The sequence below is a fragment of the Coregonus lavaretus genome (genome assembly GCF_964263955.1).
Source record: "Coregonus lavaretus genome assembly, chromosome: 31".
NCBI lineage: Eukaryota > Metazoa > Chordata > Actinopteri > Salmoniformes > Salmonidae > Coregonus > Coregonus lavaretus.
In genome coordinates this window covers 11,508,860-11,529,253 of record NC_140018.1, presented here as the reverse complement: position 1 = coordinate 11,529,253, position 20,394 = coordinate 11,508,860, and the positions used below count along the sequence as shown (strand labels likewise).

The window sequence follows — 20,394 nt, the reverse complement described above, 5'->3', positions numbered from 1 at the left end:
AGTAACTACAACAGTCCAACCGACCTTCTTAGATTCCAAGTCCTGTCCTTCATCTGATGCAGCTATAATAGACAAGAATGCAGTATTGAATGTAGTGGTGCAAGAAGAATCTGCCCAAACATTTAATCCAGATATGATCAGTCTATACCTGTGTTGTTGTCATGGCTACTCCCTGAGGAGGTGTTACTGTTGACTGTGATCGGTTCCGGGTCACAGGGGTCGTCCCCACTCCTCTGGCCCCTGCTCCTCCACTTCATGGTCACACTGTGATGACACCAGACCCAGAGCGGGCGCACTGTACCCCTCACGCCTACACCACACACACAACAGCAAAAAGGAGAGTGAAATATCTTCCCAGTCCTCTAGCCCATACCCCTTGTGGAAACTGTTACTCTACTGATTACACTCATCCAATCCTTTACCTGAGTATGGAGGTGTTGCAGAGGGGTGTGAGGGGGGTCGTCTGAGTTGGGAAAGACGTTCTCTCATATTCATTGTCAGCTCTGGAGCCAGACGCCACACAAAGATACAGCTGGAATAGACAATGGCCAGCGGTCAGGGAGATATATATCTAGCCACCATGACAGCTTTAACAGACACAAAGACACACATGTACCTGCCACTGTGACAGGGGGGTCATACCTGTCCCCAGACACAGAGATGAGATGTTTACAGTCGTTGGTGAACTTCATCCCAGTCACTATCTCTGAGAACAGGAAGAGAGAGATACTCAGCTGGCTGCTAGGTTGTTTTCATACTATGTGTATGTGTGCAGTATACAGTATGGCATGGAGTGTTACCAGAGTGTCCGAACATGGTGGCCACACACTCTCCAGAGCAGAAGTCAAAGATGCTGATGTTCTTATCAGAGCAGCTAGTGGCAACGTACTGTCCAGACGGATCAGTCTGGACCAGCATGGGGAGCAACACAACAAAAAGGTTGAAAAGTGGTGGATACCAATAATTCAATATGATATCGATATCGTTTAATATGGATATGAGCAAGCCATATCGTGATACCGGTTTATCCTTGCTGTTAACCGACACTATTATGTAAAAGAGCATACATACATGACTGATCGTGCAGGCACAAAACCCTCTCACTGGTTCTCAACTTAGCATACTTAACTGCCTGCTGATGGGCCATCAACAGGCTTCCTATTGTAGTCTAACTGGTTGGGTAAGCCTCCAGAACATTCAAACTTGGCCCAATGGGTCATCAGCAAGAAGTTGTATGAACTCCACAAAGCCGTGGAAGTAAAGTCCACACAGTTGCAATGTTATTCATTCAAACTGATTTGATACTGATATCGGATCGAAAAAACGCAACTGATATCAATGTAGATTTTCCATACCAGTGCTCATCACTAGTTGAAACATTGTGACTATCACAAGCTTCATAAATAACTTATTTGGCGAGCAGCAACAGTGAGCTGACATTTTCTTTCTGTCATTGATAGAGTTTTAGATAGAGTTGAATGATACTAAACCTTGAGCAGGCTGCCATCCTCAGTCTGTGAACCCTTGTAGAGTTTCTTCTGTTTCCCACTGCTGATGTTGAAGATCCTGATGCATCGGTCCTGGCAACACACAGCAGCGTACTTACAGCTGGGCTCTACATCCATGTCATACAGAGCACACTTCATCACCACGTGGTGAGACCGCCTGAACTCTGTACCTCTGTCTGTCTGAGGGGGAAGAGAACAAGAAAACTAATGATATCATTTGTTTATTTATCTAGCTTACTGTTGTTTGACTCTTGAACAGTAATGTCAACATCATCTTAAGTTATTCTCTATGTCTGCAGGTCACATACAAGCAGAGCTACATTACATTCCAGACAGTAAGGGATGTTTTTAATACTCATAAAAACAAGACAGAAAGTTAAATACTGACACGCAGCCACTTGGTAAAAACAAAGAGCATGTTAATAGATGGAACAGATCCCAGTTACTTACATAATACCTTACATAAAAGGTCCCAGTTACTTACATAATACCTTTTGGAATTCTGTAATTGTAACGTGGCACAATAGCATGTTCCTTACCCTGTGTACCCTGATTGAGTGTTGAGTGTCTTACCCTGTGAGCCATACGGAAGTAGATGCTCTTGTCTGCTCCACAGCTGATCATCCTCACCTTGTTGTCATTGGCTGAAGGAGAGGCAATGTCACCATAGCCATGAGACCAATCACAGAGCTTTGATCATGACCAAGATCTTACATAATTTTCTCCTACTGTCAAACCTTACTACATAGACTGTTTCTGTTCTACAGAGTGAGGTCTTCCTCTCTGATGTCGTGAGGTCACAGGTCACTCACCAGCGAATCGGACGGCTGTGATGGATGAAGAGTGTTCGTCCAGGGTCTGGACTAGACCATAGTCTTTGTCAGCATCCAGGACGTGGATCAGATGGTACTCCAGACACAGTATATCGGAGTCATGGGCCTCCACCTTCTGAATCTCTGCCATACTGCTGAGGTCATGAACCCTGCAGAACATACGCACAAACAGTGTGTGAAAAGGTACTCCTGTATTGTACACCTCTTAACATCCAGTTAGATACATACGAAACTCCATTCCCATCCCCATTCCATCCCATCCCCATTCCATCACATTCCATTCCATTCCCATCCCAATCCCCATCCCATTCCATACCCATTTCATTCCATCTCATCCCATCCCCATCCCCATTCCATCCCCATTTCATTCCATCCCATCCCATCCCCATCCCATTTCATCCCCATTCCATCCCCATTTAATTCCATCCCATCCCCATCCCCATCCCCATCCCCATCCCCATCCCATTCCATCCAATTCCATCCCATTCTATCCCCATGACATTCCATCCATTCCATTCCAATCTCCATTCCATCCCCATTCCATCCCATTCTATCCCCATCCCATTCCATCACCATCCCACCCCATTCCATCCCATCCCTATCCCCATCCATACCATTCCATCCCATTCTATCCCCATGACATTCCATCCATTCCCCATTCCATCCCATCCCATTCCATCCCAATCCCTATTCCAGTCCATCCCCATTCCATTCCATCCAATTCTATCCCCATGACATTCCATCCATTCCCCATCCCATTCCATCCCATCCCATTCCATTCCATCCCCATACCATCCCAATCCCATTTTAATCCCGTTCTGATCCCGTTTCCTACCTCAGTATCCCGTTGCGGTCTCCAAACGCCAGGTGTTTCCCATTGGGGCTGACACAGATTGTCCTGATGCCTGTCCTGGTCTCTGCTGTCTGACTGTCTGTCTTCTGTGTACTTACTGACACACTTCCCTCTGTATCCACCAGGGCAGCGGTGTTTCCATCCATATAGATCACCTTCAACAGGTCCTGAGGGGTAGAGAGGTGGATGAATGAAGGAAGGATGGCCGGAGATATTGGATGAAAGAAGTAAGGATGGCCGGAGATATTGGATGAAAGAAGTAAGGATGGCCGGAGATATTGGATGAAAGAAGTAAGGATGGCCGGAGATATTGGATGAAAGAAGTAAGGATGGCCGGAGTGCAGTGGAAGTAAGGGAGCAAGAAGACTCCCAGGAGCCAATACAGCAAGAGGTTTAACAGTTTATCTCAACACAATACAGCAAGAGGTTTAACAGTTTATTTCAACACAATACAACAAGAGGTTTAACAGTTTATCTCAACACAATACAGCAAGAGGTTTAACAGTTTATCTCAACACAATACAGCAAGAGGTTTAACAGTTTATCTCAACACAATACAGCAAGAGATTTAACAGTTTATCTCAACACAATACAGCAAGAGGTTTAACAGTTTATCTCAACACAATACAGCAAGAGGTTTAACAGTTTATCTCAACACAATACAGCAAGAGGTTTAACAGTTTATCTCAACACAATACAGCTTTTCACATGAAGAGGTGGGTTGCTACACTATATATACAAAGGTATGTGGACACCCCTTCAAATTAGTGGATTCGGCTATTTCAGCCACACCTGTTGCTGACAAGTGTATAAAATCGAGCACACAGCCATGCAATCTCCATAGACAAACATTGGCAGTAGAATGGCCTTACTGAAGAGCTCAGTGACTTTCAACGTGGCACCGTCATAGGATGCCACCTTTCCAACAAGTCAGTTCGTAAAATGTCTGTCCTGCTAGAGCTTCCCCGGTCAACTGTAAGTGCTGTTATTGTGTAGTGGAAACGTCTAGCTGCAACAACGGCTCAGCAGCGAAGTGGTAGGCCAGACAAGCTCACAGAACGGGACCGCCGAGTGCTGAAGCGCGCAGCGCATAAAAATCGTCTTTCCTCAGTTGCAACACTCACTACCGAGTTCCAAACTGCCTCTGGAAGCAACGTCAGCACAGGAACTGTTCGTCGGGAGTTTCATGAAATGGGTTTCCATGGCCGAGCAGCCGCACACAAGCCTAAGATCACCATGCACAATGCAAGCGTCGGTTGGAGTGGTGTAAAGGTCGCCGCCATTGGACTCTGGAGCAGTGGAAATTGGCAGTCCAACGGACGAATTTGGGTTAGGTGGATGCCAGGAGAACACTACCTGCCCGAATGCATAGTGCCAACTGTAAATTTTGGTGGAGGAGGAATAATGGTCTGGGGCTGTTTTTCATGTTTCGTGCTAGCGAGGTCCATACACAAATGGTTTATCGACATCAGTGTGGAAGAACTTGACTGGCCTGCACAGAGCCCTGACCTCAACCCCATCGAACACCTTTGGGATGAATTGGAACGCAGACTGCGAGCCAGGCCTAATCGCCCAACATCAGTGGCTGACCTTACTAATGCTTGTGGCTGAATGGAAGCAAGTCCCCGCAGCAATGTTCCAACATCTAGTGGAAAGCCTTCCCAGAAGAGTGGAGGCTGTTATAGAAGCAAAGGGGGGACCAACTCCATATTAATGCCCATGATTTTGGAATGAGATGTTCGACGAGCAGGTGTCCACATACTTTTGGTAATGTAGTGCATCTACCGGACTACATTGTGAGACATGGAACACTCACCTTACTGAGAACATTGTGTGTGTGCGTGTGTCCCTGACCCTCTGAACTCCACAGTCTGATTGTGTTGTCTGCTGAACAGCTGAAGAACACTCCAGAACACAGGCCAGACTCTGGGACCTCTGAGACCTCTGGGAACATCTGGAGAACAGAGAGCACTTCCGCGGGAAGTAGTATTACTTTATTACTCCTGTATGAGCGGACCAAAATAGCAGTCAGCAGCGCGGGGAGAAAAAAGTCATGGAGAAGGATACGATAGAACAGTATAGTAACACACTCTGTATAGGACTGAGGTACTTCCATATACAGTTGAAGTCGGAAGTTTACATACACGTAGGTTGGAGTCATTAAAACTCGTTTTTCAACCACTACACACATTTCTTGTTAACAAACTATAGTTTTGGCAAGTCGGTTAGGACATCTACTTTGTGCATGACAAAAGTAATTTTTCCAACAATTGTTTACAGATAGATTATTTCACTTATAATTCACTGTATCACAATTCCAGTGGGTCAGAAGTTTACATACATTAAGTTGACTGTGCCTTTAAACAGCTTGGACAATTCCAGAAAATGATGTCATGGCTTTAGAAGCTTCTGATAGGCTAATTGACATCATTTGAGTCAATTGGAGGTGTACCTGTGGATGTATTTAAAGGTCTACCTACAAACTCAGTGCCTCTTTGCTTGACATCATAGGAAAATCAAAAGAAATCAGCCAAGACCTCCACAAGTCCGGTTCATCCTTGGGAGCAATTTCCAAACGCCTGAAGGTACCACGTTCATCTGTACAAACAATAGTATGCAAGTATAAACACCATGGGACCACGCAGCTGTCATACTACTCAGGAAGGAGATGTGTTCTGTCTCCTAGAGATGAATGTACTTTGGTGGGAAAAGTGCAAATCAATCCCAGAACAACAGCAAAGGACCTTGTGAAGATGCTGGAGGAAACAGGTACAAAAGTATCTATATCCACAGTAAAACGAGTCCTATATCGACATAACCTGAAAGGCCGCTCAGCAAGGAAGAAGCCACTGCTCCAAAACCGCCATAAAAAAGCCAGACTACGGTTTGCAACTGCACATGGGGACAAAGATCGCACTTTTTGGAGAAATGTCCTCTGGTCTGATGAAACAAAAATAGAACTGTTTGCCATAATGACCATTGTTATGTTTGCAGGAAAAAGGGGGGACTTGCAAGCCGAAGAACACCATCCCAACCGTGAAGAATGGGGGTGGCAGCATCATGCTGTGGGGGTGCTTTGCTGCAGGAGGGACTGGTGCACTTCACAAAATAGATGGCATCATGAGGAAGGAAAATTATGTGGATATATTGAAGCAACATCTCAAGACATCAGTCAGGAAGTTAAAGCTTGGTCGCAAATGGTTCTTCCAAATGCACAATGACCCCAAGCATACTTCCAAAGTTGTGCCAAAATGGCTTAAGGACAACAAAGTCAAGGTATTGGAGTGGCCATCACAAAGCCCTGACCCCAATCCTATAGAAAATGTGTGGGAAGAACTGAAAAAGCATGTGCGAGCAAGGAGGCCTACAAACCTGACTCAGTTACACCAGCTCTGTCAGGAGGAATGTGCCAAAATTCACCTAACTTATTGTGGGAAGCTTGTGGAAGGCTACCCGAAACATTTGACCCAAGTTAAACAATTTAAAGGCAATGCTAACAAATACTAATTGAGTGTATGTAAATTTCTGACCCACTGGGAATGTGATGAAAGAAATAAAAGCTGAAATAAATAATTATCTCTACTATTATTCTGACATTTCACATTCTTAAAATAAAGTGGTGATCCTAACTGACCTAAAACAGGGAATTTTTACTAGGATTAAATGTCAGGAATTGTGAAAAACTGAGTTTAAATGTATTTGGCTAAGTTGTATGTAAACTTCCGACTTAAACTGTACCCTCAACCACAGCACAATGAATCATCTCTACAGCCCTCACATATTACTCTGATATCTTGACATTATGTTTCTTACCTGCAGGTCCCAGACACAGGCGGCGTGATAGAGGGCAGAGTGCACCTTGCCCAATCAATGGAGGTCCCTGACGTCCCACACATACAGGCTGTGGTCGTTATACACGCAGCTCAACCAATGACTGACCGGGTCATAGTTCACTGCCACCGAGTCAGGGTAGAGGGCAGCCATCTTGTTGGTGAACAGGTGGCTGATGGGAGGAAGGAAGGAATGTGTGACTAATGTTAATGCATGGTATACCAGGAGTAACCTGCATCATTCAGCTCATAATATGGTGTTTGTAAAACAGGGATGTGAAGTTGCCCATAGACACTGATATAAAGCCAGTCCAATGGTGGTTAGCATTGGGAAGGGTAAGGTGATCTTAGATCTGTACCTAAGGGTAACTTTTATACAAAGGTGTGTACGTGTGTGTGTGTGTGTGTGTGTGTGTGTGTGTGTGTGTGTGTGTGTCACACCTGGCCTGTGTAACGGTGGACACGTCAGTGCCGAGGTGGTGTGGTCGTGGCAGGGTGCAGATGAACCCCAGGTCAGCAGGGCTGAAGGCTCGTACCATGCCATCAGCACAGCCACAGAAGATCAGCTCCTCTGACACACACAGAGACCTGTCCACACTGGTCTACAGGGACAGGAGGAGATCGATCAACCAATCAGTCAGTCTACCAATTAATCAATCAATATCATTTAACTTGGAGGTACTTCTCAGACACAGAGGTCTACAGACAGGAAATGATGCAACAGAGAAAATGTAGTCTAAAGGACACAGGGATCCAGTCAGTAATGTCCTGGCCTCACTCCTGGTTGGACTTGGATGGACATCCTGTCCCCGTCCCTGTCCCGGTCCCTAACCCTTATCACTCTGTGATCCCCTTATCGCTGGCAGGACACAGGGGACACACAAACCTCTATAGAGCCTACAGTTGGACAGAGTCCATACCAAAGACAGACATGAACCCCTTTCACGCAACAGACACATCAAATCATATCAAATTGTATTTGTCACATGCGTGTAGACCTTACAGTGAAATACTTACTTACAAGCCCTTAACCAACAATGCAGTTTTAAGAAAAATAAGTGTTAAGTAGAAAATAGATAAGTAAAAATAAAAAAATTTGAAAAATAAAAAAAGATTAAAGAGCAGCAGTAAAATAACAGTAGCGAGGCTATATACAGGGGGTACCGGTACAGAGTCAATGTGCGGGGGCACATGTTAGTGGAGTTAATTGAGGTAATATGTACATGTGGGTAGAGTTAAAGTGACTATGCATAAATAATAAACAGAGAGTAGCAGCAGCGTAAAAAGAGGGGGGGGGGGGGACACAATGCAAATAGTCCAGGTAGTCATTTGATTAGCTTGGGGGTAGAAGCTGTTAAGAAGCCTTTTGGACCTAGACTTGGCACTCCGGTACCGCTTGCCGTGCGGGTGGCTGGAGTCTTTGGCAATTTTTAGGGCCTTCCTCTGACACCGCCTGGTATAGAGGTCCTGGGTGGCAGGAAGCTTGGCCCCAGTGATGTACTGGGCCGTACGCACTACCCTCTGTAGTGGCTTGCGGTCGGAGGTCGAGCAGTTGCCATACCAGGTGGTGATGCAACCAGTCAGGATGCTCTCGATGGTGCAGCTGTAGAACTTTTAGAGGATCTGAGGACCCATGCCAAATATTTTCAGTCTCCTGATGGGGATTAGGCTTTGTCGTGCCCTTTTCACGACTGTCTTGGTGTGTTTGGACCATGATAGTTTGTTGGTGATGTGGACACCAAGGAACTTGAGAGAGACCATGCCAGCCAAGTCCTAGCATGAGGCCACCTGTTAAAGGCAACTTCACACTCCAATGTCATTCACTAAGCCCCTCCCTAGGGAAAAAAAGATCAGAACTGGGCTGCCTGTGTAAACGCAGCCTCAGTGACTCACCCGTAGATCCACCCACTTGTCCAGCATCCTCTTGCTGTTGAACTCACAGAGCAGGCCGGAGAATGTGATACAGAAGGTGCTGTCAGCCTTAGAGCCACGCCCACATGCCACGTCACAGAATAAGTTGTTCCTCAGCTCCCCCAGGAGACCAGAGCGCCCCAGCAGAGGGACTGGAGCACTGGCCTGTAGGGAGACAACAGAAACACTAGTGTTATTAGTGTTATTAGTATTATTAGTAGTATTAGTAGTATTCACAGGAAGCTGCTGAGGGGAGAACGACTCATAATAATGACCGGAACGGAGCAAATGGAATGGCATCAAACACCTGGAAATCATGTGTTAGATGTATTTGTTACCATTACACCGATTCCGCTCCAGTCATTAGAACGAGCCCGTTCTCCCCAATTAAGGTGCAACCAACCTCCTGTGGTAGTATTATTAGCTAATATGTGTTAGTATCAGGAGACTGGAGCACTGGCCTATAGAGAGACCAAAGAGTGAATCAGGTTCATCAAGACCAGGTTTGGTGACTGCTCTACACAAATGTTGCAGTGGAAACAAAGAAACAGTGGAAACAAAAAGATGGAGGTACCTTGATAGATTTGAAGTGGTCCAGGTCCCAGAACTTGACGTGTCTGTTCCCTGCTGTCACAAAGTAGGAGCTGTCCTCAGAGAAGGACACTGCTGTCACCTTACTGGACACCTTGTTAGCAGCAATTACTGTGTTCTTCTGAAAACACAACATGTACAGCAGAAGGGTAGATACTATTGATTCACAGAAATGTCACACAGGGCAAATTAGAATTGAATTGGTTGACAGAAAGCTGACATTGGGCAAGTAAGATAGATGCCTATTGGCCAGAGGCTGCTGGCGTACCTTCCATGCCCAGACGTGGACCATCATGTCGTGCTGGTAGCCCACACTGACAATGTATTTACTGTTCGGAGAGAAGGCCACACAGGACACACTGTACTTATGTTCCTGCAGCTCTGCCACCTGCTGCTGCTCACACACACCGCAGGCCAGACTGGGAGGGGGGAGGTGGAGGGAGAGAGGGGGAAATAGATGGGTAGAAGGGGAGACAGAGATAAAGTCACAGTGAGATTACACATGCTGTGTCAGCCACAATCTACTCTGTCTGAACCATCTCACACACTATCAGAGGTCAAAAGGTTGTTACTTTAATCTGACTGTGTCCAGATCAGAGTTCAGGACAGGGTCAACCGAGGATACAGGGACTCTAAGAAAAACACTGTGTGTGGATCAGCTCCTCTGTGTGTGTGTTGTTAGATCATCCTCTCAGGGATACAGGGATATCCTCAACTTTATCTCTGACACATCCTACTGATTGTTCTGCTCTCAGTAACAGACTCATCATCACCTCCATTGTAGGGGACTTCCATCAATATAATGACAGAGTCAATTAGTGATATTCTAATCTTCAACCACAACCCAAATGAAAATTACATTTAGGAAGCATTCAATTGACATACACTCCTCAAAATAACCAACAGCAGTCCTATGGGCATGGTACTTGGTACTTTGACCCCTGCTGCTATTGCAACTCCGGAGCGTTCATCCACTGACAGGATTTAATCGGCTCTGATTGGCTAGCAGGGATTAGGCTAACGTGCAGCAGACGATCAACACAACAGCATGGAGTCACATGAGCTGATATGGAGCTAGAACATTACCACACCTACTGTACAACACAGGGAGATATTCAAGCAAACCTGCTAATCAGCTTTTGAGGATTAAAATCAAAGCAACATGAGAGAGAGTAGACTTTTAACAGTACATAGATGTACATCTATGCTAAATGTGGTGCTTTTTGTTTTGCTAAGCTGCCCAGCTAAGTGTGAAAGAGAGAGAGTTGGAGAACTTACCTCTCCAGTGACCAAGTACTTGCCATCTGGAGAGAAGGACAGAGCTGTGATAGTTTTCCTGTGATGAGAGAAAGAAAAGTATTCTGTTGTTACAGTCATACCTGTATCAGGGGATGACTAGAGGATGACTAGAGGATGATTAGAGGATGATTAGAGGATGAGTAGAGGATGATTAGGAGATGAGTAGAGGATGATTAGGAGATGAGTAGAGGATGATTAGGAGATGAGTAGAGGATGAGTAGAGGATGACTAGAGGATGATTAGAGGATGAGTAGAGGATGACTAGAGGATGATTAGAGGATGATTAGAAGATAAGTAGAGGATGATTAGAGGATGATTAGAGGATGAGTAGAGGATGATTAGAGGATGATTAGAAGATAAGTAGAGGATGATTAGAGGATGATTAGAGGATGATTAGAGGATGATTAGAGGATGATTAGAGGATGAGTAGAGGATGATTAGAGGATGAGTAGAGGATGAGTAGAGGATGAGTAGAGGATGATTAGGAGATGGTAGTGTGAGTGAGTAATCAGTAATGTCTCACCTGGATGTATTGAGGATGTGGTGCTGTATGTTCTTCTTGGGTTTCAGCAGAACCACCACACAGCTACAGATCAAGATACACACACACACACACACCCCAGGGTTACACAGTAGTCATTACTACTGTAACTACTACACTGTTAACTTTATTGAACCAGAACTTGCCCATGCAGTGTCATTTTCAAAAATTGCCTCACGTGTCTTGTCTAGAATAACTACATGACATAAAGGCAATTTGTGTTTTCCAAAAAGGCTGTGATTTGGTATTTGGTATTTGATGAATACAGAAGTGACAGAACAGTAGGGCTATGTGTGATGTAACACTAGCAACCCAACAGGTGTGTTAGTTAACTAACAGGCTTCCAAAGGGCTGTTTATTCTACTGTTCTGATTTCTGCAACAATGCTTCTCTTAATCCTGAATATGTAATATTTAAAGTAGCGTTAATACTGCAAAGTTTCCATTGATCCTAAACATAATCGCTAAGCCAGGCTGATAATCGTGTGAACCTCTTTGAGCTTCTACCTGCCTGCCATTCAAATTTGATACCTGAGTCCCCGTCATAATGCATGTCTATCACTTCCTGCTATCACCACTTCCTGGTCACAGTTATTGTGGGGTTGCAGACACCCTGGCAGCTGTGAATACTGTAACACAGCTCTGCGTGAACCAGGTCCCTGGACTATTAAGTGTACCAGGAGCATGCAGTACACATACAGACACACACACACTGTCACGCCCTGGCTCTGGGGACTCTTATATGTTGAGCCAGGGTGTGGATTTTTCTATGTTATAGTTTTCTATGTTGTGTTCTAGATCGTTTAGTTTCTATGTTGGCCAGGGTGGTTCCCAATCAGAGACAGCTGTAGCTCGTTGTCTCTGATTGGGGACCATACTTAGGCAGCCTGTTGGCACCAGTTTATTGTGGGATCTTGTTCCGTTAAGGTTTGTGTTATTAACCTAGGACTTCACGTTTCGTTTGTTGTTTTGTTCGTGTCAGTACTGAATAAAGTATGTACGCTTATCACGCTGCGCCTTGGTCCGCTTCATCATGTAACGATCGTGACACACACACAGTACACACACACACACACACAGACACACACAGTACACACAGACACAGACACACACACACACACACACACACACACATACAGTCCTTGGCACAGAGCTAGTCCAAGGACCTAATGATCTTGCTGCATTTCTGTCTCTGTTTACTGTTTCTGCTTACAGGCAGTGTTAGCAGCAACCCTGAGAAACTCTGATTGTCCATCCCTCCAACCCCAGCCAATCTTAGTTTGGACTCATTCAGCACTGCTAATGTTGAGCCAGGACCTTGCATAGTCTGCATGAGGCAACAGCAACTTTGTGCACAGCACAGCTAAGCAAAACCTCAGCATAGAGGAACAAATGTAGGGAATGAGTCCCGGGATGAGAGCAGAGTATTACAGAGCCATCTTGATGGGTTTTAACATCCAATGAGCACTGTTAGAACAGAGAAAAAAACTTGGTTCCTCCATGATAGCACACACACACACACACACACACACATACACACACACAGTTACCACAAACAGTGCAGTTTCATTGTATAGTGACAGCAATCTCTCTTTTGTTGTTTACAAATACAAGCGCAAATCTCTCTCTCCTCACCCAGCAGGATAGGCCACCAAACCTGAGTGGGGGTCACAGGCCAGACCACTGTTGCCAGACGCTGTGATTCCCAGAACCCTCTCCAGAGTCACCTACAGGGGAAGACAGAGATTTGCCATTTTAACAAACATTTTTCCCACTCCCAAATCGACCCCTAGCCCCCAACCCCTGGCCCCTAGCCTGTAATCACTATGCACTAGTGGAGTTCTGAGAGGGTTTTTTAAGTAGGTATTGCATGTTTATTTATGAACCCAGGAAGATTAGTCCTGATGGACTAATGGCGATGCTTTAAATAGCTTTTGGGGTCTGGACAGATAGGTAAACAAATACTTCAATACCTCCCTGGAATGTTTGGACACTGAATCGCATCTATTATCAATACAGTGTGAGAGGAGGCTGATTGATTAGTTAGCACGCTGTTAGTGTGTGCTGTTCTGTTCTTGATTTTCTCAACAATAGATCACATGATCAGATGGAGGAGCCACTGACTCAACCTCATGCAATGGAAAAGTGTCAGTCATCTCTGACAGTGAGCTGAGGAAAGACGTGTAAATGCCTAAAAATGATTAATTTTTTAAGCCTAAACTCAGACACCTTTCTGAATTGGTGTTTTGTGATGTTCATCTGTCAGAGATCAACTAACTGAGATAAAGTGTATTGAACAGATTTAACCCCTCCAAGCCCTTTAGGTCAGGGACGGCAGCCAGGGAAGGAGACCTGACAATGGACAGGCTTGGTTTGGCATGTCAAACTGAGAGCTTACGACTGAATCAGTTAGTGTCTTCTTTCCTAATAGGCTATGTGATATTCAGTTTAAAGGGGAGCAATATATTCAAAGACATATAGACTACAGTACACAATAGGCATTCAAAGGTCAATAGAGAAGCAAAATACATGCATAACGTTACGGTATAGAATACAATATATCCTTCTTTTTTTTTTTTTACCAGGTTCTCAGTTGTTCACAGCCCTAGGACTGTTTTGTAGGGAATATGAAGTCTCACATTTGAACATTTCAATCTGAGGTGCCTTCAGAAAGTATTCATACCCCTTTACTTTTTTGACATTTTGTTATGTTACAAAGTGGGATTAAAATGGATTTAATTGTAATTTTTGTCAACTATCTACACAAAATACTCTGTAATGTAAAATAAAAATTCAAACGTTTGTTTTGTATTAATAGGAAAATAAAACACTAATATATCTTGATTAGATAATTATTCAACCCCCTGAGTCAATACATGTTAGAATCACTGGCAGCGATTACAGCTGTGAGTCTTTCTGGGTAAATTTCTAAGAGCTTTGCACACCTGGATTGTACAATATTTGCCCATTATTCCTTTAAAACATTTTCAAGCTCTGTCAAGTTGGTTGTTGAACATTGCTAGACAGCCAAGCTTTGCCAAGCTTTGCCACTAAGTTTCAAGCCGATTTAAGTCAAAACTGTAACTAGACCTCTCAGGAACATTCGATGTTGTCTTGGTAAGCAACTCCAGCATATATTTGGCCTTGTGTTTTAGGTAATTGTCCTGCTGAAAGGTGAATTTGTCTCCATGTGTCTGTTGGAATGCAGACTGAACTAAGTTTTGCTCTAGGATTTTACCTGTGCTTAGCTCTATTCCATTTCTTTCTATCCAAGCATACCCATAACAAGATGCAGCCACCACCATGCTTGAAAGAAAATTACTCAGTAATGTGTTGGATTTGCCCCAAACATAACACTTTGTATTCAGGACAAAAATATCATTTATTTGCCACATTCTTTGCAGTATTAATTTAGTGCCTTATTGCAAACAGATACATGTTTTGGAATATTTTTATTATGTACAGGCTTCCTTCTTTTCACTCTGTCATTTATGTTAGTATTGTGGAGTAACTGCAATGCTGTTGATCCATTCTCAGTTATTTCCTATCACAGCCATTAAACTGTAACTGTTTTAATCCCTGAGCGGTTTCCTTCCTCTCCAGAAAAGGAGTTAGGAAGGGTGCCTGTATCTTTGTAGTGACTGGGTGTATTGATACACCATCCAAAGTATAATTAATAACTGCACCATGCTCAAATTTATTTTTTATTTTTTATTTACCCATCTTCCAATAGGTGCCCTTCTTTGCGAACCATTGGAAAACCTCCCTGGTCTTTGTGGTTGAATCTGTGCTTGAAATTCACTGCTCGACTGAGGTACCTTATAGATAATTGTATGTGTGGGGTACAGAGATGGGGTAGTCATTTAAAAATAATGTCATACCTGGCTGCCACTACTCTTGCACAACTAAAAACGTTATCTATCTCATCTACATTTTTTAAGTCACTCTAACAAAACGATTCTGAGGTAAGTTGATCTAATATTTAATAATTTAGAAAAAGTTATATACATAATCTAATTAATTTAGACCTATAAACTTTTTATATACAGTGGGGAGAACAAGTATTTGATACACTGCCGATTATGCAGGTTTCCCTACTTACAAAGCATGTAGAGGTCTGTAATTTTTATCATAGGTACACTTCAACTGTGAGAGACGGAATCAAATGATACAAACCCCCCAAAAATCAATTTTAATTCCAGGTTGTAAGGCAACAAAATAGGAAAAATGCCAAGGGGGGTGAATACTTTCGCAAGCCACTGTAAGTATCAACCCCTTTGTTATTTGTATTTGTATGTATTATGGATCCCCATTAGTTCCTGCTAATGCAGCAGCTACTCTTCCTGGGGTTGTCACGACTTCCGCCGAGGCTGCCTCCCCTCCTTGTTCGGGCAGGCTTCGGCGTTCGTCGTCACCGGCTTACTAGCCACTGCCGCTCCATATATCATCATTCCATTTGTCTTGTCTTGTCAATTACACACACCTGGTTCATATCCCCTCATTAGTCCGTGTATAAGTGTTCCCTCTGCCCCCTTGTCCTTGTGGGTGATTGTTTTATGTGAGTTGAATGTAGCTCGGTGGAGCTACTCGTACCTTGTATTGCCGGGGTAGATTGTTCCCCTGTGCCTGTATTTTATTGTCGCTATCCAGCGCAACTGTGTACGACGGAATAAACTCTGTATTCTGTGACTTACCCTCCTGCGCCTGACTCCTTCTAATAATATGCCATTTAGCAGACGCTTTTATCCAAAGCGACTTACAGTCATGTGTGCATACATTTTTACGTATGGGTGGTCCCGGGGATTGAACCCACTACCCTGGCGTTACAAGCGCCATGCTCTACCAATTGAGCTACAGAGGACCACTCATCACAGGGGTCCAGCAAAATGAAGGCAGTTATACATTTTAAAAACATTATAATACATTCATAACAGATTTCACAACATTAAGTGTGTGCCCTCAGATCTCTACTCCATTACCACATATCTATAACACAAAATCCATGTGTACATGTGTATAGTGCAAATGTTATTGTGTGTTTGTATGCATGTGTCTATGTTTGCGTTGTTTCACAGTCCCCACTGTTCCATAAGGTGTATTTTTCTCTGTTTTTTAAATCTAATTTTACTGCTGGCATGAGTTACTTGATGTGGAATAGAGTTCCATGTAGTCATGGCTCTATGTAGTACTGTGCGCCTACCATAGTCTGTTCTTGACTTGGGGACTGTGAAGAGACCTCTGCTGTCATGTCTTGTGGGGTATGCATGGGTGTCCGTGCTGTGTGCCAGTAGTTCAAACAGACAGCTCGGTGCATTCAACATGTCAATACCTCTCACAAATACAAGTAGTGATGAAGTCAATCTCTCCTCCACTTTGAGCCAGGAGAGATTGACATGCATATTATTAATGTTAGCTCTCTGTGTACATCCAAGGGCCAGCCGTGCTGCCCTGTTCTGAGCCAATTGCAATTGTCCCTCTTTGTGGCACCTGACCACACAACTGAACAGTAGTCCAGGTGCGACAAAACTAGGGCCTGTAGGACCTGCCTTGTTGATAGTGCTGTTAAGAATGCAGAGCAGCACTTTATTATAGACAGACTTCTCCCCATCCTAGCTACTGTTGTATCAATATGTTTTGACCCTGACAGTTTACAATCCAGGGTTACTCCAAGCAATTTAGTCTCCTCAACTTGCTCAATGTCCACATTATTCATTACAAGATGTACTTGAGGTTTAGGGTTTAGTAAATAATTTGTCCCAAATACAATGCTTTTAGTTTTTGAAATATTTAGGAATAACTTATTCCTTGCCACCCATCCTGAAACTAACTGCAGCTCTTTGTTAAGTGTTGCTGTCATTTCAGTTGCTGTGGTAGCTGACGTGTATAGTCATCCGCATACATAGGCTTTACTCAAAGCCAGTGGCATGTCGTTAGTAAAGATTGAAAAAAGTAAAGGGCCTAGACAGCTGCCCTGGGGAATTCTTGATTCTACCTGGATTTTGTTGGAGAGGCTTCCATTAAAGAACACCCTCTGTGTTATGTTAGACAGGTAACTCTTTATCCACAATATAGCAGGGGGTGTAAAGCCATAACACATACATTTTTCCAGCATCAGAATATGATCGATAATGTCTAACAAGCCTAAATTAGTTCAGGAGTAAAAATGTGCTTAAAAAGTCAAATAATAAATTGCATGGACTCAATCTGTGTGCAATATTAGTGTTTAACATGATTTTTGAATGAATACCTCATCTCTGTACCCCATACATAAAATTATCTGTAAGGTCCCGCAGTCAAGCAATGAAGTTCAAACACAGATTCAACCACAAAGACCAGGGATGTTTTCCAATTCCTCGCAAAGAAGGGCACCTATTGGTAGATGGGTAAAAAAAAGCAGACATTGAATATCCCTTTGAGCATGGTGAAGTTATTCATTACACTTTGGACGGTGTATCAATACACCCAGTCACTACAAAGATACAGGCGTCCTTCCAAACTCAGTTGCCGGAGAGGAAGGAAACAGTTCAGGGATTTCACCATGAGGCCAATGGTGACTTTAAAACAGTTACAGAGTTTAATAGCTGTGATAGGAGAAAGCTGAGGATGGATCAACAACATTGTAGTTACTCCACAATACTAACCTAATTGACAGAGTGAAAAGAAGGAAGTCTTTAAAGAATACAAATATTCCAAAACATGCAAGTAATACTGCAAAAAATGTGGCTAAACAATTAACTTTTTGTCCTAAATACAAAGTTTTATGTTTGGGGCAAATCCAACACAACACATCACTGAGTACCACTCTCCATATTTTCAAGCATAGTGGTGGCTGCATCATGTTATGGGTCTGCTTGTAATCATTAAGGACTGGGGAGTTTTTCAGGATAAAAAATAAACGGAATAGAGCTAAGCACAGGCAAAATCCTAGAGGAAAACCTGGTTCAGTCTGCTTTCCACCAGACACTGAGAGATGAATTCACCTTTCAGCATGACAATAACCAAAAACACCAAAGGCCAAACCTACACTGGAGTTGCTTACCAAGAAGACAGTGAATGTTCCTGAGTCGCCGAGTTACAGTTTTAACTTAAATCTGCTTGAAAATCTATGGCAAGACATGAAAATGGTTGTCTAGCAATGATCAACAATCAATTTGACAGAGCTTGAATATATTTTTTTAAAGAATAATGGGCAAATATTGTACAATCCAGGTGTGCAAAGCTCTTAGAGACTTACCCAGAAAGACTCACAGCTGTAATCGCTGCAAAAGTGATTCTAACATGTATTGATTCAGGGGTGTGAATACTTATGTAAATTCGAAATTTCTGTATTTCATTTTCAATAAATGTGCAAATGTTTTATAATTATGGGGTATATGTCATTATGGGGCATATTGTGTAGGTTGGTGAGAAAAAAAATTGATTTAATCAATTTTGAATTCAGGCTGTAATACAACCAAATGTGGAATAAGTCAAGGGGTATCAATACTTTGTGAAGGCACTGTAGTTACACAGAGTAATTTCTTTAATTGAGTTACACAGTCATTTTTTAGATACTTTAGGATAATTTTTACATGATTTGGCACAAAAACGAGAAAATTGACCTTACATCAAAACATCATCATAGTGAGGATATTAACAGTGAGATATGCAATGCCCTTTTGTTTCAATATTTGATTTATTTAATTTAAATATGATACCTAGACTTTAGCTTTTAGGAGTTCATTACAAACAAATGTCAAACAAACATTTATAAAAATTTATTTTAACACACTAGCTTAGGGGTAACGTGGGATAACAGCTCCCCCTTAGCTAATGCACTAGCTTAGGGGGGACATTTTACCCCACGTTACCCTATTATCTGGGTTCATTTATACCACAATAAAGCAAAATGTTGCTTTATAATGTTTCCAAAATGACACCCAATAGAAATATAATCTGCATGCAATGACACTAAAAGCCTTTATTCTAACAGTTTTATTCTAAAGCAGTGTTGAACTGCCGTGACGGCTGTACTGTAGTCGGAGTTTATATTTTGTGACTAAACTCCCTCTCTCTCTCCTCTAGTAGAGTAGGAGGCCCATTGACGCTGATCGAAGGTCAGTTTTGTTACCCCGCCTACACCGTTGGGATGTGGGGAGGGCGGCAGAGCATGTTGATCCTAGATCAGTGCGTGTGTGTCAATCATTCATCCCTTGGTTAAATTAGCACTGAGAAAAATAAAATGTTATGCTATTTATCTAATATGATAGTGAGATTAATATGATTGAATTTAGTAGCTCAGTTAAAGTTAGCCTACATCTGCACACTGTATGTAGCCTACAAGGCCTATAATCAGAGTGGAAGAGGCGAAGCGAGAGGGATAACTTGGCCCAAAATCGGTCTTCACCACCAGGTGGCGTTCTTGTTTTTTTCGCTCACAAAGCGAGGAGTTTTTGTATGGAGGTCAATGAGTGTGTCGAATTTGTTTTACAAGAAATTGAATAGCTTTTTTGCTATGTGTCACTTATTTGATCTAATAGAAGTTTCGTAATGCTTAGGTCTGGGACGGGCAATTGGCGGCCCGCACATCCCCTTTTGTAGGCCCGCGGACCAATTTCACTCAGTCGGGGTCTCAATTTACTGTTGAGAGTTAGAATAATAGAATACACGGTGCAATTTCGACATTTGTTTGTGCAACAGCAGTCACTCAATTAGTCCATGCCAGCAAAATCCAACATTTGATAGGTAAATTAGTCTAGCGGCCTATGTAAATTTGTAGTAAACCCGACCGAGGTGGGGCCCATTGGTCATCAGTTATCATATTAAAAACTGGAAACATTTGCCTCCACCCTATTGCAAAATGTGTAGAATTGCAGGAAATTAGCTGTAAAACGAAAATGTTTTACTCGCAAGGTGGGCGTGGTGTGGGTACGTAGACCCACAGCAGCCCTTCATGAGTTCCGCTTTTTGTGGCCCCACCCCTATCAAAGTTGCCCATCCCTGGCTTAGGTCGTTACGAGTGTACTGATAAGTAAGACACGTGACAACTT

General features: G+C 43.1%; 1 pseudogene across 1 annotated transcript in view; it reads right to left on the bottom strand.

The window, feature by feature from the left end:
- Positions 1–210: 210 nt before the first annotated feature.
- LOC311106763 (mitogen-activated protein kinase-binding protein 1-like) overlaps positions 211–20,394 on the bottom strand; it is a 21,694-nt pseudogene continuing 1,510 nt past the window's right edge. Inside the window, exons 2-18 of the transcript in view lie at positions 13,001–13,092; positions 11,349–11,411; positions 10,805–10,862; positions 9,795–9,945; positions 9,510–9,647; positions 8,918–9,100; positions 7,466–7,626; positions 7,008–7,197; positions 5,011–5,148; positions 3,177–3,361; positions 2,321–2,490; positions 2,082–2,152; positions 1,486–1,688; positions 801–906; positions 643–706; positions 423–532; positions 211–310 (exon numbers count right to left, since the gene is read on the bottom strand). The product of the transcript in view is annotated as a mitogen-activated protein kinase-binding protein 1-like (transcript). The remainder of the gene's footprint in view (positions 311–422; positions 533–642; positions 707–800; positions 907–1,485; positions 1,689–2,081; positions 2,153–2,320; positions 2,491–3,176; positions 3,362–5,010; positions 5,149–7,007; positions 7,198–7,465; positions 7,627–8,917; positions 9,101–9,509; positions 9,648–9,794; positions 9,946–10,804; positions 10,863–11,348; positions 11,412–13,000; positions 13,093–20,394) is intronic.